The sequence below is a fragment of the Aedes albopictus genome, chromosome 3 (assembly GCF_035046485.1).
Source record: "Aedes albopictus strain Foshan chromosome 3, AalbF5, whole genome shotgun sequence".
Taxonomy (NCBI): domain Eukaryota; kingdom Metazoa; phylum Arthropoda; class Insecta; order Diptera; family Culicidae; genus Aedes; species Aedes albopictus.
Genome location: NC_085138.1, coordinates 420,748,871 through 420,775,183, shown reverse-complemented (window position 1 = coordinate 420,775,183; position 26,313 = coordinate 420,748,871). Strand labels below are relative to the sequence as shown.

Below are 26,313 nucleotides of genomic sequence, written 5' to 3'. Positions count from 1 at the left end.
ATTCTTCAGATTTTTTCCTGAAATTACTCTCATAATTGCTCTTTAGATTCCTCCAGGTATACTTTCAGAAATTTCTCCAGGGATTCCTGCAGGTATTCCTGTAATGATTTCTTCCGTATTTTCTCTTGAGATTTTTTCAAAAAAATATTCAGCGGTTAGTTCAAAAATTTCAGTATTCGTTCAAAATCTTTTTCACGGATTCACCCCAGAGTTGTTTTTAGGAAAACTTGTAGATTTTTAAATAATTTGAAGAATTTCAAGAGGAATTCTTCCAGCGATTCGTATTGGAATTCTTTTATATAAATTTAGAGCGACACAGAAGCCAAGAAATTTTCCAAGAAGTCATCCAAGAATTCTTTCACTATAATCTCCGAGAAATCTTTAAGAAGTCCAATCATGAATACCTTCAAGATTACCCATTGCAGCACCATTTAAATATATCAAAACTTCCTCAATGACCATTTTAATTTGTACATTGTTTGATAGATGCACAAAACCCCTGGTCCACGAAATAAAAGAAATTAATAGTGACCGACCAGAAATCATCTACAGCATGGTTTTAATGAATACACTCGCGTTTACGCTTCAGCTACATGGATCATTTCTTATTATGTGTCATCAATTCTCACTAGGAATTCAAAAACTTTTGCTGGAATTCCATTGCAAATTCAACCAGATTTTTTCCCACATGATACTTGAATTCCACAAAGACGCACATAACCATATTTTGCAGTAATGCTGCTAGAAAATTGAAAGATTCTTAAAAATACCCATCAAAGAATTCCTGGAAATTATCATTTAAATTTAATTTCTCAGCGATTTAAAAAAGAAGATGTACAAAGCATTGCTATTTATATAATTCTGGTTGTCCAAACAAAACTAATTATTTACATAGACCATTTTGAACAATGATCATGTAAAGAGTGACAAGTTGAGAATAGTCTCCAATAAATATTATGCCAAATAAATGTCTATTATAGACCTATGTTTGTCATCACGACAGTGGTTTTCAGATTTTTTTCTAATTTCCATATATAATGTCTTGACAAATTTCTCTCCTCTAGTTTCGCCAATGTGTGTGTTTCATTTTGGTAAGACAATAGATCCGTTGCGCACATAGTCTAGTAATGATTACTTTTCAGAGATCCTAGTTATTTACAAGCCGAGCATAGTACCGAGCTAGTGTTACTAATACTAATAGGACTTAGCTCTTAGTACAAAGTACACATTTTTTACGATTCAGTATCCATGCTACCCGTCGGATGATAGCTCAGAGTGTCTCCTTTCAACTAGGGACGGTTTGGTGAAACTGTTATTTCGTTAAAAATTTATTTTATTCGTCAAATATTTTCTATAGTGAAATTCCTTTGAACCTCTAAAATACAAAAATTCTACAAAGTGTTATTTCGTTATTTCGTTATTTCGTTAAAAATTTATTTTATTCGTCAAATATTTTCTATAGTGAAATTCCTTGAAACTCCCAAAATACAAAAATTCTTCAAAGTGCATATTTTTTACGATTCAGTATCCATGCTACCCGTCGGATGATAGCTCAGAGTGTCTTCTTTTAACTAGGGATAGTTTGGTAAAACTGTATTTCGTTAAAAATTTATTTTATTCGTCAAATATTTTCTATGGTGAAATTCCTTGAAACTCCCAAAATACAAAAATTCTTCAAAGTGCATATTTTTTACGATTCAGTATCCATGCTACCCGTCGGATGATAGCTCAGAGTGTCTCCTTTCAACTAGGGATGGTTTGGTGAAACTGTTATTTCGTTAAAAATTTATTTTATTCGTCAAATATTTTCTATGGTGAAATTCCTTGAAACTCCCAAAATACAAAAATTCTTCAAAGTGCATATTTTTTACGATTCAGTATCCATGCTACCCGTCGGATGATAGCTCAGAGTGTCTTCTTTCAACTAGGGATGGTTTGGTGAAACTGTTATTTCGTTGAAAATTTATTTTATTCGTCAAATATTTTCTATGGTGAAATTCCTTGAAACTCCCAAAATACAAAAATTCTTTAAAGTGCATATTTTTTACGATTCAGTATCCTTGCTACCCATCGGATGATAGCTCAGAGTGTCTTCTTTCAACTAGGGATTGTTTGGTGAAACTGTTATTTCGTTAAAAATTTATTTTATTCGTCAAATATTTTCTATAGTGAAATTCCTTGAAACTCCCAAAATACAAAAATTCTTCAAAGTGCATATTTTTTACGATTCAGTATCCATGCTACCCGTCGGATGATAGCTCAGAGTGTCTTCTTTCAACTAGGGATGGTTTGGTGAAACTGTTATTTCGTTAAAAATTTATTTTATTCGTCAAATATTTTCTATGGTGAAATTCCTTTGAACCACTAAAATACAAAAATTCTTCAAAGTGCATATTTTTTACGATTCAGTATCCATGCTACCCGTCGGATGATAGCTCAGAGTGTCTTCTTTCAACTAGGGACGGTTTGGTGAAACTGTTATTTCGTTAAAAATTTATTTTATTCGTCAAATATTTTCTATGGTGAAATTCCTTTGAACCACTAAAATACAAAAATTCTTCAAAGTGCATATTTTTTACGATTCAGTATCCGTGCTACCCGTCAGATGATAGCTCAGAGTGTCTTCTTTCAACTAGGGATGGTTTGGTGAAACTGTTATTTCGTTAAAAATTTATTTTATTCGTCAAATATTTTCTATAGTGAAATTCCTTGAAACTCCCAAAATACAAAAATTCTTCAAAGTGCATATTTTTTACGATTCAGTATCCATGCTACCCGTCGGATGATAGCTCAGAGTGTCTTCTTTCAACTAGGGACGGTTTGGTGAAACTGTTATTTCGTTAAAAATTTATTTTATTCGTCAAATATTTTCTATGGTGAAATTCCTTTGAACCACTAAAATACAAAAATTCTTCAAAGTGCATATTTTTTACGATTCAGTATCCGTGCTACCCGTCAGATGATAGCTCAGAGTGTCTTCTTTCAACTAGGGATGGTTTGGTGAAACTGTTATTTCGTTAAAAATTTATTTTATTCGTCAAATATTTTCTATGGTGAAATTCCTTTGAACCACTAAAATACAAAAATTCTTCAAAGTGCATATTTTTTACGATTCAGTATCCATGCTACCCGTCGGATGATAGCTCAGAGTGTCTTCTTTCAACTAGGGACGGTTTGGTGAAACTGTTATTTCGTTAAAAATTTATTTTATTCGTCAAATATTTTCTATGGTGAAATTCCTTTGAACCACTAAAATACAAAAATTCTTCAAAGTGCATATTTTTTACGATTCAGTATCCGTGCTACCCGTCAGATGATAGCTCAGAGTGTCTTCTTTCAACTAGGGACGGTTTGGTGAAACTGTTATTTCGTTAAAAATTTATTTTATTCGTCAAATATTTTCTATGGTGAAATTCCTTTGAACCACTAAAATACAAAAATTCTTCAAAGTGCATATTTTTTACGATTCAGTATCCATGCTACCCGTCGGATGATAGCTCAGAGTGTCTCCTTTCAACTAGGGATGGTTTGGTGAAACTGTTATTTCGTTAAAAATTTATTTTATTCGTCAAATATTTTCTTTAGTGAAATTCCTTGAAACTCCCAAAATACAAAAATTCTTCAAAGTGCATATTTTTACGATTCAGTATCCATGCTACCCGTCGGATGATAGCTCAGAGTGTCTTCTTTCAACTAGGGATGGTTTGGTGAAACTGTTATTTCGTTAAAAATTTATTTTATTCGTCAAATATTTTCTATGGTGAAATTCCTTGAAACTCCCAAAATACAAAAATTCTTCAAAGTGCATATTTTTTACGATTCAGTATCCATGCTACCCGTCGGATGATAGCTCAGAGTGTCTTCTTTCAACTAGGGATGGTTTGGTGAAACTGTTATTTCGTTAAAAATTTATTTTATTCGTCAAATATTTTCTATGGTGAAATTCCTTGAAACTCCCAAAATACAAAAATTCTTCAAAGTGCATATTTTTTACGATTCAGTATCCATGCTACCCGTCGGATGATAGCTCAGAGTGTCTCCTTTCAACTAGGGACGGTTTGGTGAAACTGTTATTTCGTTAAAAATTTATTTTATTCGTCAAATATTTTCTATAGTGAAATTCCTTTGAACCTCTAAAATACAAAAATTCTACAAAGTGTTATTTCGTTATTTCGTTATTTCGTTAAAAATTTATTTTATTCGTCAAATATTTTCTATAGTGAAATTCCTTGAAACTCCCAAAATACAAAAATTCTTCAAAGTGCATATTTTTTACGATTCAGTATCCATGCTACCCGTCGGATGATAGCTCAGAGTGTCTTCTTTTAACTAGGGATAGTTTGGTAAAACTGTATTTCGTTAAAAATTTATTTTATTCGTCAAATATTTTCTATGGTGAAATTCCTTGAAACTCCCAAAATACAAAAATTCTTCAAAGTGCATATTTTTTACGATTCAGTATCCGTGCTACCCATCGGATGATAGCTCAGAGTGTCTTCTTTCAACTAGGGATGGTTTGGTGAAACTGTTATTTCGTTAAAAATTTATTTTATTCGTCAAATATTTTCTATGGTGAAATTCCTTGAAACTCCCAAAATACAAAAATTCTTCAAAGTGCATATTTTTTACGATTCAGTATCCATGCTACCCGTCGGATGATAGCTCAGAGTGTCTTCTTTCAACTAGGGATGGTTTGGTGAAACTGTTATTTCGTTAAAAATTTATTTTATTCGTCAAATATTTTCTATGGTGAAATTCCTTGAAACTCCCAAAATACAAAAATTCTTTAAAGCGCATATTTTTTACGATTCAGTATCCTTGCTACCCATCGGATGATAGCTCAGAGTGTCTTCTTTCAACTAGGGATTGTTTGGTGAAACTGTTATTTCGTTAAAAATTTATTTTATTCGTCAAATATTTTCTATAGTGAAATTCCTTGAAACTCCCAAAATACAAAAATTCTTCAAAGTGCATATTTTTTACGATTCAGTATCCATGCTACCCGTCGGATGATAGCTCAGAGTGTCTCCTTTCAACTAGGGATGGTTTGGTGAAACTGTTATTTCGTTAAAAATTTATTTTATTCGTCAAATATTTTCTATGGTGAAATTCCTTGAAACTCCCAAAATACAAAAATTCTTTAAAGTGCATATTTTTTACGATTCAGTATCCATGCTACCCGTCGGATGATAGCTCAGAGTGTCTTCTTTCAACTAGGGATGGTTTGGTGAAACTGTTATTTCGTTAAAAATTTATTTTATTCGTCAAATATTTTCTATGGTGAAATTCCTTGAAACTCCCAAAATACAAAAATTCTTCAAAGTGCATATTTTTTACGATTCAGTATCCATGCTACCCGTCGGATGATAGCTCAGAGTGTCTTCTTTCAACTAGGGATGGTTTGGTGAAACTGTTATTTCGTTAAAAATTTATTTTATTCGTCAAATATTTTCTTTAGTGAAATTCCTTGAAACTCCCAAAATACAAAAATTCTTCAAAGTGCATATTTTTACGATTCAGTATCCATGCTACCCGTCGGATGATAGCTCAGAGTGTCTTCTTTCAACTAGGGATGGTTTGGTGAAACTGTTATTTCGTTAAAAATTTATTTTATTCGTCAAATATTTTCTATGGTGAAATTCCTTGAAACTCCCAAAATACAAAAATTCTTCAAAGTGCATATTTTTTACGATTCAGTATCCATGCTACCCGTCGGATGATAGCTCAGAGTGTCTCCTTTCAACTAGGGACGGTTTGGTGAAACTGTTATTTCGTTAAAAAATTATTTTATTCGTCAAATATTTTCTATAGTGAAATTCCTTTGAACCTCTAAAATACAAAAATTCTACAAAGTGTTATTTCGTTATTTCGTTATTTCGTTAAAAATTTATTTTATTCGTCAAATATTTTCTATAGTGAAATTCCTTGAAACTCCCAAAATACAAAAATTCTTCAAAGTGCATATTTTTTACGATTCAGTATCCATGCTACCCGTCGGATGATAGCTCAGAGTGTCTTCTTTTAACTAGGGATAGTTTGGTAAAACTGTATTTCGTTAAAAATTTATTTTATTCGTCAAATATTTTCTATGGTGAAATTCCTTGAAACTCCCAAAATACAAAAATTCTTCAAAGTGCATATTTTTTACGATTCAGTATCCGTGCTACCCATCGGATGATAGCTCAGAGTGTCTTCTTTCAACTAGGGATGGTTTGGTGAAACTGTTATTTCGTTAAAAATTTATTTTATTCGTCAAATATTTTCTATGGTGAAATTCCTTGAAACTCCCAAAATACAAAAATTCTTCAAAGTGCATATTTTTTACGATTCAGTATCCATGCTACCCGTCGGATGATAGCTCAGAGTGTCTTCTTTCAACTAGGGATGGTTTGGTGAAACTGTTATTTCGTTAAAAATTTATTTTATTCGTCAAATATTTTCTATGGTGAAATTCCTTGAAACTCCCAAAATACAAAAATTCTTTAAAGCGCATATTTTTTACGATTCAGTATCCTTGCTACCCATCGGATGATAGCTCAGAGTGTCTTCTTTCAACTAGGGATTGTTTGGTGAAACTGTTATTTCGTTAAAAATTTATTTTATTCGTCAAATATTTTCTATAGTGAAATTCCTTGAAACTCCCAAAATACAAAAATTCTTCAAAGTGCATATTTTTTACGATTCAGTATCCATGCTACCCGTCGGATGATAGCTCAGAGTGTCTTCTTTCAACTAGGGATGGTTTGGTGAAACTGTTATTTCGTTAAAAATTTATTTTATTCGTCAAATATTTTCTATGGTGAAATTCCTTTGAACCACTAAAATACAAAAATTCTTCAAAGTGCATATTTTTTACGATTCAGTATCCATGCTACCCGTCGGATGATAGCTCAGAGTGTCTTCTTTCAACTAGGGACGGTTTGGTGAAACTGTTATTTCGTTAAAAATTTATTTTATTCGTCAAATATTTTCTATGGTGAAATTCCTTTGAACCACTAAAATACAAAAATTCTTCAAAGTGCATATTTTTTACGATTCAGTATCCGTGCTACCCGTCAGATGATAGCTCAGAGTGTCTTCTTTCAACTAGGGATGGTTTGGTGAAACTGTTATTTCGTTAAAAATTTATTTTATTCGTCAAATATTTTCTATAGTGAAATTCCTTGAAACTCCCAAAATACAAAAATTCTTCAAAGTGCATATTTTTTACGATTCAGTATCCATGCTACCCGTCGGATGATAGCTCAGAGTGTCTTCTTTCAACTAGGGATGGTTTGGTGAAACTGTTATTTCGTTAAAAATTTATTTTATTCGTCAAATATTTTCTATGGTGAAATTCCTTGAAACTCCCAAAATACAAAAATTCTTCAAAGTGCATATTTTTTACGATTCAGTATCCATGCTACCCGTCGGATGATAGCTCAGAGTGTCTTCTTTCAACTAGGGATGGTTTGGTGAAACTGTTATTTCGTTAAAAATTTATTTTATTCGTCAAATATTTTCTATGGTGAAATTCCTTGAAACTCCCAAAATACAAAAATTCTTCAAAGTGCATATTTTTTACGATTCAGTATCCATGCTACCCGTCGGATGATAGCTCAGAGTGTCTTTTTTCAACTAGGGATGGTTTGGTGAAACTGTTATTTCGTTAAAAATTTATTTTATTCGTCAAATATTTTCTATGGTGAAATTCCTTTGAACCACTAAAATACAAAAATTCTTCAAAGTGCATATTTTTTACGATTCAGTATCCATGCTACCCGTCGGATGATAGCTCAGAGTGTCTTCTTTCAACTAGGGACGGTTTGGTGAAACTGTTATTTCGTTAAAAATTTATTTTATTCGTCAAATATTTTCTATGGTGAAATTCCTTTGAACCACTAAAATACAAAAATTCTTCAAAGTGCATATTTTTTACGATTCAGTATCCATGCTACCCGTCGGATGATAGCTCAGAGTGTCTTCTTTCAACTAGGGATGGTTTGGTGAAACTGTTATTTCGTTAAAAAATTATTTTATTCGTCAAATATTTTCTATAGTGAAATTCCTTGAAACTCCCAAAATACGAAAATTCTTCAAAGTGCATATTTTTTACGATTCAGTATCCGTGCTACCCATCGGATGATAGCTCGGAGTGTCTTCTTTCAACTAGGGATGGTTTGGTGAAACTGTTATTTCGTTAAAAATTTATTTTATTCGTCAAATATTTTCTATGGTGAAATTCCTTGAAACTCCCAAAATACAAAAATTCTTCAAAGTGCATATTTTTTACGATTCAGTATCCATGCTACCCGTCGGATGATAGCTCAGAGTGTCTTCTTTCAACTAGGGATGGTTTGGTGAAACTGTTATTTCGTTAAAAATTTATTTTATTCGTCAAATATTTTCTATGGTGAAATTCCTTGAAACTCCCAAAATACAAAAATTCTTCAAAGTGCATATTTTATACGATTCAGTATCCATGCTACCCGTCGGATGATAGCTCAGAGTGTCTTCTTTCAACTAGGGACGGTTTGGTGAAACTGTTATTTCGTTAAAAATTTATTTTATTCGTCAAATATTTTCTATGGTGAAATTCCTTTGAACCACTAAAATACAAAAATTCTTCAAAGTGCATATTTTTTACGATTCAGTATCCATGCTACCCGTCGGATGATAGCTCAGAGTGTCTTCTTTCAACTAGGGATGGTTTGGTGAAACTGTTATTTCGTTAAAAATTTATTTTATTCGTCAAATATTTTCTATGGTGAAATTCCTTGAAACTCCCAAAATACAAAAATTCTTCAAAGTGCATATTTTTTACGATTCAGTATCCATGCTACCCATCGGATGATAGCTCGGAGTGTCTTCTTTCAACTAGGGATGGTTTGGTGAAACTGTTATTTCGTTAAAAATTTATTTTATTCGTCAAATATTTTCTATGGTGAAATTCCTTGAAACTCCCAAAATACAAAAATTCTTCAAAGTGCATATTTTTTACGATTCAGTATCCATGCTACCCGTCGGATGATAGCTCAGAGTGTCTTCTTTCAACTAGGGATGGTTTGGTGAAACTGTTATTTCGTTAAAAATTTATTTTATTCGTCAAATATTTTCTATGGTGAAATTCCTTGAAACTCCCAAAATACAAAAATTCTTCAAAGTGCATATTTTTTACGATTCAGTATCCGTGCTACCCATCGGATGATAGCTCAGAGTGTCTTCTTTCAACTAGGGATGGTTTGGTGAAACTGTTATTTCGTTAAAAATTTATTTTATTCGTCAAATATTTTCTATGGTGAAATTCCTTTGAACCACTAAAATACAAAAACTCCTCAAAGTGCATATATTTTACGATTCAGTATCCATGCTACCCGTCGGATGATAGCTCAGAGTGTCTTCTTTCAAGTAGGGATGGTTTGGTGAAACTGTTATTTCGTTAAAAATTTATTTTATTCGTCAAATATTTTCTATGGTGAAATACCTTTGAACCACTAAAATACAAAAATTCCTCAAAGTGCATATTTTTTACGATTCAGTATCCATGCTACCCATCGGATGATAGCTCAGTGTGTCTTCTTTCGACTAGGGATGGTTTGGTGAAACTGTTATTTCGTTAAAAATTTATTTTATTCGTCAAATATTTTCTATGGTGAAATTCCTTGAAACTCCCAAAATGCAAAAAGTCCTGAAAGTGCATATTTTTTACGATTCAGTATCCATGCTACCCGTCGGATGATAGCTCAGTGTGTCTTCTTTGGACTTGGGATGGTTTGGTGAAACTGTTATTTCGTTAAAAATTTATTTTATTCGTCAAATATTTTCTATGGTGAAATTCCTTTGAACCACTAAAATACAAAAACTCCTCAAAGTGCATATATTTTACGATTCAGTATCCATGCTACCCGTCGGATGATAGCTCAGTGTGTCTTCTTTCGACTAGGGATGGTTTGGTGAAACTGTTATTTCGTTAAAAATTTATTTTATTCGTCAAATATTTTTTATGGTGAAATTCCTTTGAACCACTAAAATACAAAAACTCCTCAAAGTGCATATATTTTACGATTCAGTATCCATGCTACCCGTCGGATGATAGCTCAGTGTGTCTTCTTTCGACTAGGGATGGTTTGGTGAAACTGTTATTTCGTTAAAAATTTATTTTATTCGTCAAATATTTTCTATGGTGAAATTCCTTGAAACTCCCAAAATGCAAAAAATCCTGAAAGTGCATATTTTTTACGATTCAGTATCCATGCTACCCTTTGGATGATAGCTCAGTGTGTCTTCTTTCAAGTAGGGACGGTTTGGTGAAACTGTTATTTCGTTAAAAATTTATTTTATTCGTCAAATATTTTCTATGGTGAAATTCCTTGAACCACTAAAATACAAAAATTCCTCAAAGTGCATATTTTTTACGATTCAGTATCCATGCTACCCGTCGGATGATAGCTCAGTGTGTCTTCTTTCGACTAGGGATGGTTTGGTGAAACTGTTATTTCGTTAAAAATTTATTTTATTCGTCAAATATTTTCCATAGTGAAATACCTTTGAATCACTAAAATACAAAAAGTTCCTCAAAGTGCATATATTTTACGATTCAGTATCCATGCTACCCGTCGGATGATAGCTCAGTGTGTCTTCTTTCGACTAGGGATGGTTTGGTGAAACTGTTATTTCGTTAAAAATTTATTTTATTCGTCAAATATTTTCTATGGTGAAATTCCTTGAAACTCCCAAAATGCAAAAAGTCCTGAAAGTGCATATTTTTTACGATTCAGTATTCCATGCTACCCGTCGGATGATAGCTCAGTGTGTCTTCTTTCAAGTAGGGATGGTTTGGTGAAACTGTTATTTCGTTAAAAATTTATTTTATTCGTCAAATATTTTCTATGGTGAAATTCCTTTGAACCACTAAAATACAAAAACTCCTCAAAGTGCATATATTTTACGATTCAGTATCCATGCTACCCGTCGGATGATAGCTCAGTGTGTCTTCTTTCGACTAGGGATGGTTTGGTGAAACTGTTATTTCGTTAAAAATTTATTTTATTCGTCAAATATTTTCTATGGTGAAATTCCTTTGAACCACTAAAATACAAAAACTCCTCAAAGTGCATATTTTTTACGATTCAGTATCCATGCTACCCGTCGGATGATAGCTCAGTGTGTCTTCTTTCGACTAGGGATGGTTTGGTGAAACTGTTATTTCGTTAAAAATTTATTTTATTCGTCAAATATTTTCTATGGTGAAATTCCTTGAAACTCCCAAAATGCAAAAATCCTGAAAGTGCATATTTTTTACGATTCATTATCCATGCTACCCGTCGGATGATAGCTCAGTGTGTCTTCTTCCGACTAGGGATGGTTTGGTGAAACTGTTATTTCGTTAAAAATTTATTTTATTCGTCAAATATTTTCCATAGTGAAATTCTTTTGAACCACTAAAATACAAAAAGTCCTGAAAGTGCATATTTTTTACGATTCAGTATCCATGCTACCCGTCGGATGATAGCTCAGTGTGTCTTCTTTCAAGTAGGGACGGTTTGGTGAAACTGTTATTTCGTTAAAAATTTATTTTATTCGTCAAATATTTTCTATGGTGAAATTCCTTGAACCACTAAAATACAAAAATTCCTCAAAGTGCATATTTTTTACGATTCAGTATCCATGCTACCCGTCGGATGATAGCTCAGAGTGTCTTCTGTCAAGTAGGGATGGTTTGGTGAAACTGTTATTTCGTTAAAAATTTATTTTATTCGTCAAATATTTTCTATGGTGAAATACCTTTGAACCACTAAAATACAAAAATTCCTCAAAGTGCATATTTTTTACGATTCAGTATCCATGCTACCCATCGAATGATAGCTCAGTGTGTCTTCTTTCGACTAGGGATGGTTTGGTGAAACTGTTATTTCGTTAAAAATTTATTTTATTCGTCAAATATTTTCTATGGTGAAATTCCTTGAAACTCCCAAAATGCAAAAAGTCCTGAAAGTGCATATTTTTTACGATTCAGTATCCATGCTACCCGTCGGATGATAGCTCAGTGTGTCTTCTTTGGACTTGGGATGGTTTGGTGAAACTGTTATTTCGTTAAAAATTTATTTTATTCGTCAAATATTTTCTATGGTGAAATTCCTTTGAACCACTAAAATACAAAAACTCCTCAAAGTGCATATATTTTAGGATTCAGTATCCATGCTACCCGTCGGATGATAGCTCAGTGTGTCTTCTTTCGACTAGGGATGGTTTGGTGAAACTGTTATTTCGTTAAAAATTTATTTTATTCGTCAAATATTTTCTATGGTGAAATTCCTTTGAACCACTAAAATACAAAAACTCCTCAAAGTGCATATATTTTACGATTCAGTATCCATGCTACCCGTCGGATGATAGCTCAGTGTGTCTTCTTTCGACTAGGGATGGTTTGGTGAAACTGTTATTTCGTTAAAAATTTATTTTATTCGTCAAATATTTTCTATGGTGAAATTCCTTGAAACTCCCAAAATGCAAAAAATCCTGAAAGTGCATATTTTTTACGATTCAGTATCCATGCTACCCTTTGGATGATAGCTCAGTGTGTCTTCTTTCAAGTAGGGACGGTTTGGTGAAACTGTTATTTCGTTAAAAATTTATTTTATTCGTCAAATATTTTCTATGGTGAAATTCCTTGAACCACTAAAATACAAAAATTCCTCAAAGTGCATATTTTTTACGATTCAGTATCCATGCTACCCGTCGGATGATAGCTCAGTGTGTCTTCTTTCGACTAGGGATGGTTTGGTGAAACTGTTATTTCGTTAAAAATTTATTTTATTCGTCAAATATTTTCCATAGTGAAATACCTTTGAATCACTAAAATACAAAAAGTTCCTCAAAGTGCATATTTTTTACGATTCAGTATCCATGCTACCCGTCGGATGATAGCTCAGTGTGTCTTCTTTGGACTTGGGATGGTTTGGTGAAACTGTTATTTCGTTAAAAATTTATTTTATTCGTCAAATATTTTCTATAGTGAAATCCTTTTGAACCACTAAAATACAAAAAGTCCTGAAAGTGCATATTTTTTACGATTCAGTATCCCATGCTACCCGTCGGATGATAGCTCAGTGTGTCTTCTTTCAAGTAGGGATGGTTTGGTGAAACTGTTATTTCGTTAAAAATTTATTTTATTCGTCAAATATTTTCTATGGTGAAATACCTTTGAACCACTAAAATACAAAAAGTCCTGAAAGTGCATATTTTTTACGATTCAGTATCCATGCTACCCGTCGGATGATAGCTCAGTGTGTCTTCTTTCGACTAGGGATGGTTTGGTGAAACTGTTATTTCGTTAAAAATTTATTTTATTCGTCAAATATTTTCCATAGTGAAATTTTTTTGAACCACTAAAATACAAAAAGTCCTGAAAGTGCATATTTTTACGATTCAGTATCCATGCTACCCGTCGGATGATAGCTCAGTGTGTCTTCTTTCGACTAGGGATGGTTCGGTGAAACTGTTATTTCGTTAAAAATTTATTTTATTCGTCAAATATTTTCTATGGTGAAATTCCTTGAAACTCCCAAAATGCAAAAAATCCTGAAAGTGCATATTTTTTACGATTCAGTATCCATGCTACCCTTTGGATGATAGCTCAGTGTGTCTTCTTTCAAGTAGGGACGGTTTGGTGAAACTGTTATTTCGTTAAAAATTTATTTTATTCGTCAAATATTTTCTATGGTGAAATTCCTTGAACCACTAAAATACAAAAATTCCTCAAAGTGCATATTTTTTACGATTCAGTATCCATGCTACCCGTCGGATGATAGCTCAGTGTGTCTTCTTTCGACTAGGGATGGTTTGGTGAAACTGTTATTTCGTTAAAAATTTATTTTATTCGTCAAATATTTTCCATAGTGAAATACCTTTGAATCACTAAAATACAAAAAGTTCCTCAAAGTGCATATTTTTTACGATTCAGTATCCATGCTACCCGTCGGATGATAGCTCAGTGTGTCTTCTTTCGACTAGGGATGGTTTGGTGAAACTGTTATTTCGTTAAAAATTTATTTTATTCGTCAAATATTTTCTATGGTGAAATTCCTTTGAACCACTAAAATACAAAAATTCTTCAAAGTGCATATTTTTTACGATTCAGTATCCATGCTACCCGTCGGATGATAGCTCAGAGTGTCTTCTTTCAACTAGGGACGGTTTGGTGAAACTGTTATTTCGTTAAAAATTTATTTTATTCGTCAAATATTTTCTATGGTGAAATTCCTTTGAACCACTAAAATACAAAAATTCTTCAAAGTGCATATTTTTTACGATTCAGTATCCATGCTACCCGTCGGATGATAGCTCAGAGTGTCTTCTTTCAACTAGGGATGGTTTGGTGAAACTGTTATTTCGTTAAAAAATTATTTTATTCGTCAAATATTTTCTATAGTGAAATTCCTTGAAACTCCCAAAATACGAAAATTCTTCAAAGTGCATATTTTTTACGATTCAGTATCCGTGCTACCCATCGGATGATAGCTCGGAGTGTCTTCTTTCAACTAGGGATGGTTTGGTGAAACTGTTATTTCGTTAAAAATTTATTTTATTCGTCAAATATTTTCTATGGTGAAATTCCTTGAAACTCCCAAAATACAAAAATTCTTCAAAGTGCATATTTTTTACGATTCAGTATCCATGCTACCCGTCGGATGATAGCTCAGAGTGTCTTCTTTCAACTAGGGATGGTTTGGTGAAACTGTTATTTCGTTAAAAATTTATTTTATTCGTCAAATATTTTCTATGGTGAAATTCCTTGAAACTCCCAAAATACAAAAATTCTTCAAAGTGCATATTTTTTACGATTCAGTATCCATGCTACCCGTCGGATGATAGCTCAGAGTGTCTTCTTTCAACTAGGGACGGTTTGGTGAAACTGTTATTTCGTTAAAAATTTATTTTATTCGTCAAATATTTTCTATGGTGAAATTCCTTTGAACCACTAAAATACAAAAATTCTTCAAAGTGCATATTTTTTACGATTCAGTATCCATGCTACCCGTCGGATGATAGCTCAGAGTGTCTTCTTTCAACTAGGGATGGTTTGGTGAAACTGTTATTTCGTTAAAAATTTATTTTATTCGTCAAATATTTTCTATGGTGAAATTCCTTGAAACTCCCAAAATACAAAAATTCTTCAAAGTGCATATTTTTTACGATTCAGTATCCATGCTACCCATCGGATGATAGCTCGGAGTGTCTTCTTTCAACTAGGGATGGTTTGGTGAAACTGTTATTTCGTTAAAAATTTATTTTATTCGTCAAATATTTTCTATGGTGAAATTCCTTGAAACTCCCAAAATACAAAAATTCTTCAAAGTGCATATTTTTTACGATTCAGTATCCATGCTACCCGTCGGATGATAGCTCAGAGTGTCTTCTTTCAACTAGGGATGGTTTGGTGAAACTGTTATTTCGTTAAAAATTTATTTTATTCGTCAAATATTTTCTATGGTGAAATTCCTTGAAACTCCCAAAATACAAAAATTCTTCAAAGTGCATATTTTTTACGATTCAGTATCCGTGCTACCCATCGGATGATAGCTCAGAGTGTCTTCTTTCAACTAGGGATGGTTTGGTGAAACTGTTATTTCGTTAAAAAATTATTTTATTCGTCAAATATTTTCTATGGTGAAATTCCTTTGAACCACTAAAATACAAAAACTCCTCAAAGTGCATATATTTTACGATTCAGTATCCATGCTACCCGTCGGATGATAGCTCAGAGTGTCTTCTTTCAAGTAGGGATGGTTTGGTGAAACTGTTATTTCGTTAAAAATTTATTTTATTCGTCAAATATTTTCTATGGTGAAATACCTTTGAACCACTAAAATACAAAAATTCCTCAAAGTGCATATTTTTTACGATTCAGTATCCATGCTACCCATCGGATGATAGCTCAGTGTGTCTTCTTTCGACTAGGGATGGTTTGGTGAAACTGTTATTTCGTTAAAAATTTATTTTATTCGTCAAATATTTTCTATGGTGAAATTCCTTGAAACTCCCAAAATGCAAAAAGTCCTGAAAGTGCATATTTTTTACGATTCAGTATCCATGCTACCCGTCGGATGATAGCTCAGTGTGTCCTCTTTGGACTTGGGATGGTTTGGTGAAACTGTTATTTCGTTAAAAATTTATTTTATTCGTCAAATATTTTCTATGGTGAAATTCCTTTGAACCACTAAAATACAAAAACTCCTCAAAGTGCATATATTTTACGATTCAGTATCCATGCTACCCGTCGGATGATACCTCAGTGTGTCTTCTTTCGACTAGGGATGGTTTGGTGAAACTGTTATTTCGTTAAAAATTTATTTTATTCGTCAAATATTTTTTATGGTGAAATTCCTTTGAACCACTAAAATACAAAAACTCCTCAAAGTGCATATATTTTACGATTCAGTATCCATGCTACCCGTCGGATGATAGCTCAGTGTGTCTTCTTTCGACTAGGGATGGTTTGGTGAAACTGTTATTTCGTTAAAAATTTATTTTATTCGTCAAATATTTTCTATGGTGAAATTCCTTGAAACTCCCAAAATGCAAAAAATCCTGAAAGTGCATATTTTTTACGATTCAGTATCCATGCTACCCTTTGGATGATAGCTCAGTGTGTCTTCTTTCAAGTAGGGACGGTTTGGTGAAACTGTTATTTCGTTAAAAATTTATTTTATTCGTCAAATATTTTCTATGGTGAAATTCCTTGAACCACTAAAATACAAAAATTCCTCAAAGTGCATATTTTTTACGATTCAGTATCCATGCTACCCGTCGGATGATAGCTCAGTGTGTCTTCTTTCGACTAGGGATGGTTTGGTGAAACTGTTATTTCGTTAAAAATTTATTTTATTCGTCAAATATTTTCCATAGTGAAATACCTTTGAATCACTAAAATACAAAAAGTTCCTCAAAGTGCATATTTTTTACGATTCAGTATCCATGCTACCCGTCGGATGATAGCTCAGTGTGTCTTCTTTCGACTAGGGATGGTTTGGTGAAACTGTTATTTCGTTAAAAATTTATTTTATTCGTCAAATATTTTCTATGGTGAAATTCCTTGAAACTCCCAAAATGCAAAAAGTCCTGAAAGTGCATATTTTTTACGATTCAGTATTCCATGCTACCCGTCGGATGATAGCTCAGTGTGTCTTCTTTCAAGTAGGGATGGTTTGGTGAAACTGTTATTTCGTTAAAAATTTATTTTATTCGTCAAATATTTTCTATGGTGAAATTCCTTTGAACCACTAAAATACAAAAACTCCTCAAAGTGCATATATTTTACGATTCAGTATCCATGCTACCCGTCGGATGATAGCTCAGTGTGTCTTCTTTCGACTAGGGATGGTTTGGTGAAACTGTTATTTCGTTAAAAATTTATTTTATTCGTCAAATATTTTCTATGGTGAAATTCCTTTGAACCACTAAAATACAAAAACTCCTCAAAGTGCATATTTTTTACGATTCAGTATCCATGCTACCCGTCGGATGATAGCTCAGTGTGTCTTCTTTCGACTAGGGATGGTTTGGTGAAACTGTTATTTCGTTAAAAATTTATTTTATTCGTCAAATATTTTCTATGGTGAAATTCCTTGAAACTCCCAAAATGCAAAAATCCTGAAAGTGCATATTTTTTACGATTCATTATCCATGCTACCCGTCGGATGATAGCTCAGTGTGTCTTCTTCCGACTAGGGATGGTTTGGTGAAACTGTTATTTCGTTAAAAATTTATTTTATTCGTCAAATATTTTCCATAGTGAAATTCTTTTGAACCACTAAAATACAAAAAGTCCTGAAAGTGCATATTTTTTACGATTCAGTATCCATGCTACCCGTCGGATGATAGCTCAGTGTGTCTTCTTTCAAGTAGGGACGGTTTGGTGAAACTGTTATTTCGTTAAAAATTTATTTTATTCGTCAAATATTTTCTATGGTGAAATTCCTTGAACCACTAAAATACAAAAATTCCTCAAAGTGCATATTTTTTACGATTCAGTATCCATGCTACCCGTCGGATGATAGCTCAGAGTGTCTTCTGTCAAGTAGGGATGGTTTGGTGAAACTGTTATTTCGTTAAAAATTTATTTTATTCGTCAAATATTTTCTATGGTGAAATACCTTTGAACCACTAAAATACAAAAATTCCTCAAAGTGCATATTTTTTACGATTCAGTATCCATGCTACCCATCGAATGATAGCTCAGTGTGTCTTCTTTCGACTAGGGATGGTTTGGTGAAACTGTTATTTCGTTAAAAATTTATTTTATTCGTCAAATATTTTCTATGGTGAAATTCCTTGAAACTCCCAAAATGCAAAAAGTCCTGAAAGTGCATATTTTTTACGATTCAGTATCCATGCTACCCGTCGGATGATAGCTCAGTGTGTCTTCTTTGGACTTGGGATGGTTTGGTGAAACTGTTATTTCGTTAAAAATTTATTTTATTCGTCAAATATTTTCTATGGTGAAATTCCTTTGAACCACTAAAATACAAAAACTCCTCAAAGTGCATATATTTTACGATTCAGTATCCATGCTACCCGTCGGATGATAGCTCAGTGTGTCTTCTTTCGACTAGGGATGGTTTGGTGAAACTGTTATTTCGTTAAAAATTTATTTTATTCGTCAAATATTTTCTATGGTGAAATTCCTTGAAACTCCCAAAATGCAAAAAATCCTGAAAGTGCATATTTTTTACGATTCAGTATCCATGCTACCCTTTGGATGATAGCTCAGTGTGTCTTCTTTCAAGTAGGGACGGTTTGGTGAAACTGTTATTTCGTTAAAAATTTATTTTATTCGTCAAATATTTTCTATGGTGAAATTCCTTAAACCACTAAAATACAAAAATTCCTCAAAGTGCATATTTTTTACGATTCAGTATCCATGCTACCCGTCGGATGATAGCTCAGTGTGTCTTCTTTCGACTAGGGATGGTTTGGTGAAACTGTTATTTCGTTAAAAATTTATTTTATTCGTCAAATATTTTCCATAGTGAAATACCTTTGAATCACTAAAATACAAAAAGTTCCTCAAAGTGCATATTTTTTACGATTCAGTATCCATGCTACCCGTCGGATGATAGCTCAGTGTGTCTTCTTTGGACTTGGGATGGTTTGGTGAAACTGTTATTTCGTTAAAAATTTATTTTATTCGTCAAATATTTTCTATAGTGAAATCCTTTTGAACCACTAAAATACAAAAAGTCCTGAAAGTGCATATTTTTTACGATTCAGTATCCCATGCTACCCGTCGGATGATAGCTCAGTGTGTCTTCTTTCAAGTAGGGATGGTTTGGTGAAACTGTTATTTCGTTAAAAATTTATTTTATTCGTCAAATATTTTCTATGGTGAAATACCTTTGAACCACTAAAATACAAAAAGTCCTGAAAGTGCATATTTTTTACGATTCAGTATCCATGCTACCCGTCGGAAGATAGCTCAGTGTGTCTTCTTTCGACTAGGGATGGTTTGGTGAAACTGTTATTTCGTTAAAAATTTATTTTATTCGTCAAATATTTTCCATAGTGAAATTTTTTTGAACCACTAAAATACAAAAAGTCCTGAAAGTGCATATTTTTACGATTCAGTATCCATGCTACCCGTCGGATGATAGCTCAGTGTATCTTCTTTGGACTTGGGATGGTTTGGTGAAACTGTTATTTCGTTAAAAATTTATTTTATTCGTCAAATATTTTCTATAGTGAAATCCTTTTGAACCACTAAAATACAAAAAGTCCTGAAAGTGCATATTTTTTACGATTCAGTATCCCATGCTACCCGTCGGATGATAGCTCAGTGTGTCTTCTTTCAAGTAGGGATGGTTTGGTGAAACTGTTATTTCGTTAAAAATTTATTTTATTCGTCAAATATTTTCTATGGTGAAATACCTTTGAACCACTAAAATACAAAAAGTCCTGAAAGTGCATATTTTTTACGATTCAGTATCCATGCTACCCGTCGGATGATAGCTCAGTGTGTCTTCTTTCGACTAGGGATGGTTTGGTGAAACTGTTATTTCGTTAAAAATTTATTTTATTCGTCAAATATTTTCCATAGTGAAATTTTTTTGAACCACTAAAATACAAAAAGTCCTGAAAGTGCATATTTTTACGATTCAGTATCCATGCTACCCGTCGGATGATAGCTCAGTGTGTCTTCTTTCGACTAGGGATGGTTCGGTGAAACTGTTATTTCGTTAAAAATTTATTTTATTCGTCAAATATTTTCTATGGTGAAATTCCTTGAAACTCCCAAAATGCAAAAAGTCCTGAAAGTGCATATTTTTTACGATTCAGTATCCATGCTACCCGTCGGATGATAGCTCAGAGTGTCTTCTATCAACTAGGGACGGTTTGGTGAAACTGTTATTTCGTTTAAAATTTATTTTATTCGTCACGCCATACACCTTTTTCGGCCTGCCTTAATCTTAAACATTATTTTTTTATTCGCTAGCCTGAGGCACAAAAATATATTGCATGCAATTTTAGTGCTTGGTTGTCATCAGTTTTTACGTAATTTATGAAGGCTGTTCATGAAATATTTCATGCCATCATCAAAGGGTGTCGTTCACGTATTCTTATGTAGATGGCGTGCTGGTCGGTCAAATAATTTTTTTAGTGCCTCGGATTTTAGTGCCTGACTTGACTCTAACGGGCCTTTTCATTTGACGTCTTAAATCAGCTGATTTTTCGGGCGTTTGACAGTTCTTCTATGAAGATGACACTTTCTTGTTAGCATCTGTTGTTCAAGCTTTGTAAACAAATGCATGCACGGAACTGTCACATGAAAAGGCCTACTGCCCGATAGGGGAACGTCCAAAAATTACTTCCAACATTAAGGGGTTGGGGGTAGAGTCAGTCTAGTTAGAGTCTGGCGGACTGTCACTTTCGATCGGAGCCAATCGAGCATGACGTCACGGTGTAGCATTTATCAGTGAGGACACTATGACGTCATGCTCGATTGGCTCCGGTCTAAAGTGACAGTCCGCCAGACTCTAATTATAGGGACTCTAGTTGGGGGGGGGTGTGTGTCTAGGAAAGTAGTACGTGTATACACTGAACGAAAACCCCATCCCGAAATCGATTGATTTGTCCCACCATCCATTCCAAATTACCAAAATCGTGTTTTCGAATGACGAATCAGTCATTGTGGTTTCTGCTTTTAGTAGTGTTGCGTGTACGAACACGCTGCATTACACGAACACCACTTGAGTTACTGGTGGAAAATAGTAAACAAAGATCAGCTGTTCCCAGCAAAATCAAATGGGCATATTTTCAACCAGTAGATTTGCATTAGTGTTCGTGACACCGCGCTGCGAAACCACTATACGACAATCATCCCAAAAAGCCGATGACGATCATCTTGTTCGCGTATGAGTCGACGCACGCTATGTGAATGATTACCGTCTTACCCCGCTCGTTCGACACGTTTTAATCTGAGACGAGACTCGCGAAGACGGTCTTCTTTTTCTCCACTTTGTTATTTTTTTCTTCTTCCTATCTGTGTTGACATTATGTTTTGGGCTGGTGGTTCAAACACGTACGTGATCGCATCACCTTACATGCAGTGTGACTGAATCCCATTCACGCACAAAATCATGTTGAGGTGAAATTTCGCATCACCAACAATCGCCAAGCAAAGTAATCAAGGGAATATTTTGTTTTCAATTTATTTTTGACAGTACAGGAGAAGAAAATGCTGCTCGGAGTGAATTTTGGCTTCAGAATTTATCTCGGATAGCAATACTTTCCTCGTTTTTGGTAACGTAATCAAACGGGCTACAACTGACAGCTCAGTTGGGCTGCACTTGACGTTGCTTTTTTTCCTCTTCGCGAGTCTCGTCTCAGGTTTTAATATGACGACACTTTTTAATTCGTATCCCGCTTATTCGACATATGTCGAATTAAAAAGTGTTCAAATGTCTCAGCGATGTACACTGTAAATGTAAAACAGATTTATATTGCGCTTATACTCGCACCCGTAGCAGCTCCTCTTGCAGCCGGTAATTCCGGAAGTTCTGATTTGATGCTATTCGACATCCAAACCGGCTGGAGTCCAACCGGAACGAACTGAGGATGACAACAACCGTAGAAAGAACGAGCTTTTCATTAGCTCCACCGCAGTATCTGTTGAAATTATGTTTCATAACAAATCCGGAAATCAAAACAAAAACAAAAATAGAGTTGCCAAATTTCAATGAGCATGGAGGTGTAGGGTAACCAGTTTGTCGAATTAAAAGTTTACCCGGTTATTCGACAACAGTCCGTGTCGTATTAGCGGGGTAATACGGTATTAGTTGCAGAGCGAAGGCCGCTCAGATGCACCGAATTTATTCATCGATAGCGTAACAACCCGCATAGCAAAAAACACTTTGACTTGTGGTTTCAACATCAAACATGACATAAGTAATACTGTAACCACAACTGTTGCTGTTTACTTATGATTTCATACATTGTTTTTATCGATGTTAAACTGTATAGAATATTTACTCAACAATACCATTTTCAGTCAAAAATATACCATATTGTAGTTAAATTATTATTGACTATCCATGTGCTTGAATCTTAACATTTCGCAACAATAAAAACGGCATACAATTTGTTCTACAAGGTGTAACATCATGCTAAATGGTATACATGTTTTCATTTGTTTTCCATTTGCTAACTGGAAAAACACCGCCGCCACGAACACATCGAAATATTACATTGTTCCACTTTTATTGGACCATACGTCAAATTGTTATGCAGTAACTGGAGTAACTGTGCGCGTTCCGGATGAGCCTTTAGTATTAAGTTTTGTTTTTGTAATTATTGCTTTTTTTGAAAAGATGAAGAGGTTTTATGCCTCTTTGAGAACGATTTCGAAATGCAAGGAAATCACTCAAAGGGGCTTTTCCCTCTTTCAAAATTATAAGTTAAATAAACAACAACAACAACAACTGTGCGCGTGTGTTTTTTTTTCGCAAATTTTCTTGCCTCATGCGAGTTCTTCAAAATCGAACGTGCAAAATGGTGGTGTGCGGCTCGGTGTCCGAGCTTTCGCAAACTAATTCAAAACTGCGGCTACCCAGAGACTAATTCCTGCTACGGTGAAACTGTCTGGAGTAAATAATTAGGTAAGTTTTGTGGGGTTCTATTTGTATTTTGTTTTCTCGAAGACGGCTAATAACAAGACAGACAGCTCCCACCCTATCGCAGGCGACAAGGTTGAAACGCCCTCAACGATTCACAGGAACATTAAACATGATTGTGTGCGTGTACATGCAAATACGTACACGGAAGCTGTAGCATCTCACGTACACTTATTCATAATGTTGTTCCCGGGAGTCGTTCGCGGCGCTAGTGTGCTTGAAGTTCTCAGAGTATATGGAGCAAGAGGGTAGATGTCTGTCTTGTTATTAGCCGTCTTCGGTTTTCTGCTAACAGAGTTGTTGTTGTCGCTTTTCAGGGGAACCACCAACAAAGTGTACTGCAAAAACCAACCTGACAAGCACCAAAGCTATGATGACTCTTCTGTTGAGGCGGCAATCTCATTCAGACCGGAAAAGTGAATTTTGAGGTGAGTTTGGTGATTAGATTACAAACTTTGTAAAATATGATCAATTTCAAAATGCTGATTACAGATCCCTGACAAAACGTTCCTGCGGAAGAAGCCCCAACGATGCGGGGGATGTCCACAATGACAAAGAACCGATGCTGGAGTAAACTTCTGGACAAACTTCAGAGTGTATGCTGGCGCGAAAACTAAGTATCAACGAACTCAAATCGGAAGAGGATTTAGATGAGCAGCAGCTCACAGATTAATTCCTAGTGGCGACGAAATTCGGTCGGAGGACCTGCTTTGGCGTTACGGAGAAAGCTGTTGTTGCTGAGAACATGCTACGGTCACCTGATATCTAAGCTTATGCAAATCACTGCTTGAAATAGCGAATTTCCCCTGGAATTTCCCCTCAAGTTTCAAATAATTAATTATTTTCAACAAATCAGATTATTTCAAGGATAATTTCCCAGTTTAAGCAAGAGCTTCCATCAGCTTTACCTTTATAAGATAAATAATCGCCAGTACCAGATAATTGTAATACTATGTAGCAAGAATAAAGCAGTTATTAAAAAAACAGCAAATTTCTCGTAATTCATTATATTTATGATGTTAAAAAGACAAAAAAACAGTATAGCATATTGTTCTGAATAACATATTGCACATTAAACGAACTTATTCATTTAGTGTAATTGATTTCTCACTGAATTTATGGTTTTATTACATTTTAACAATTTGACTAACTGTAATTGTTTCGAAAAATGAATTATATACCCACCCTGTGGCATATTGTTTTGCGAAAATTTTGTTCGAGAAAAAAGCTGATTTTTTATTGTAACCTAACTTAACAGCCTATTCGCCATATTGTCATTTGGCCCATTACAATTTGCCAAGGGGTATGTTACAATATACCAACCCTATCACCTAATGTGATAGCGGATAATATGGGATATTGCACAGGTATAGCCGTAAATGGTTGTCGATAATATGCATAATAGTAAGTATATAATTTACAACTATGCGGGAAGTTCCTTGTTCGTGACACCCGGGACATTGACGATTTTGTTTCGCATGTCTTATCCTCACGCAAAAACGGCTATACGCTCAAAAATGTGTTCGGCCTGCACATTTTTAGTAAACATCCATGCCGCACGGCTGTGTTGGGAACACACATTATTTTTAAATTGCTCGTACGCTCACATGAGCATGTATTTTGCAATAATTTCGACATGGCAACCTCACTGGGTTTATAAACCATCTTCAAATATTGTGCATCCTAGCTTAATCACTCAGATCCTGCTGATCTGAGTCAGCCGCCATAAGATTGCGCCCGTTTTGATTTGTACACGGCGGCTGACAGCTCCACCCGGCGGCTGCAAAACAGTTTTAGCCAAGGTGCACACCGTGTACAAATCATACGTGCGCGGTCTGGCGCGATCTGAGGTTGCGCGTTTCGAACGCAGCTTGCTGAGAATCTAAGATAAGCGCGACAATACCGAAAAATATAGATATTTTGCAAAAATGTGAGCGTACGAGCAATTTTAAAAAATGTGTGTTTCCAACACAGTCCCAGTGCGGCATGGGCGCTACTCAAAAATGAGAGTTTTTATTTTAAAGAGCTGGAAATCCCGCATAGAGAAATAAGGCAATCCATGAGACAGATGCGATCAGCTGATTTTCTTTGTTTACCATGTATTTTTGACATTCGACGACCCCGACGACAGTTGAACACAAAGGAATTTGTTAAGCATCAACGACACTTGACGAAACTTTGAAACTTTGAGTACAACACTCACACTGTGTTTACACTTTTGGCTGTCACCCCCATCGCGAAAAGTCGCCATGGATTGCCTTATACAATTTGTATTACAGTTCACACAGTATGTCTCCTTTATCTGTTACTATTACTGTACCATGAACAGTTGCTTTTCTGTTGAAACTATGAAATTCGAAGCATTCGATCATAAAGAACGGTTTATGTATCCCATTCCAAGCTGTTACAGTGACGATTCGTTCGTTGAGAGCTCGTTAGATGGGCTGTCTCGATGGTTGAATGTTCACTGGTTGGGGCAAAACCCAACTAAAAAGCACTGTCAATGTCAAAATAGATGTCAAAACGAGTTTGACGTGTGACCGCCGTCGCATCACAGCTCCTGTATACAGAACGTTTACGCAAGTATGTGAGTGTTCCGTGACGTATTTCTCGTCACTTGCGTGTGTCTAGAGCATTTTGATCAGTTGTCAGTTGCCCCAACGAACGAACACGATTCGCTAATCGGGGCGCAGTCGTGACCCAACCAGCGAATCCGGACTGTACAACATATCATATTGTGCAGAAATCATATATACAGTCCGGATTCGCTGGTTGGGTCACGACTGCGCCCCGATTAGCGAATCGTGTTCGTTCGTTGGGGCAACTGACAACTGATCAAAATGCTCTAGACACACGCAAGTGACGAGAAATACGTCACGGAACACTCACATACTTGCGCAAACGTTCTTTATACAGGAGCTGTGATGCGACGGTGGTCAGACGTCAAACTCGTTTTGACATCTATTTTGACATTGACAATGCTTTTTAGTTGGGTTTTGCCCCAACCAGTGAACATTCAACCATCGAAACAGCCCATCTATAACGAGCTCTCAACGAACGAATCGTCACTGTATAAAAGCCCAGAGTTGTCTGTCCTTCCGTCACGCTTTGAAATGTTTCACCATAGTACAGTAGACGTTCGATAAGTGCAACATGTTTACGTTTC

At 34.7% G+C, this 26,313-nt stretch overlaps 1 long non-coding RNA gene across 1 annotated transcript; it reads left to right on the top strand.

Annotated features, from left to right (window-relative positions):
* Positions 1-21,862: 21,862 nt before the first annotated feature.
* LOC109429633 (uncharacterized) lies at positions 21,863-24,801 on the top strand. The gene is made up of 3 exons (XR_009999419.1): positions 21,863-23,132; positions 23,465-23,575; positions 23,640-24,801. It is a non-coding gene; the product is annotated as an uncharacterized LOC109429633 (long non-coding RNA).
* Positions 24,802-26,313: the final 1,512 nt, after the last annotated feature.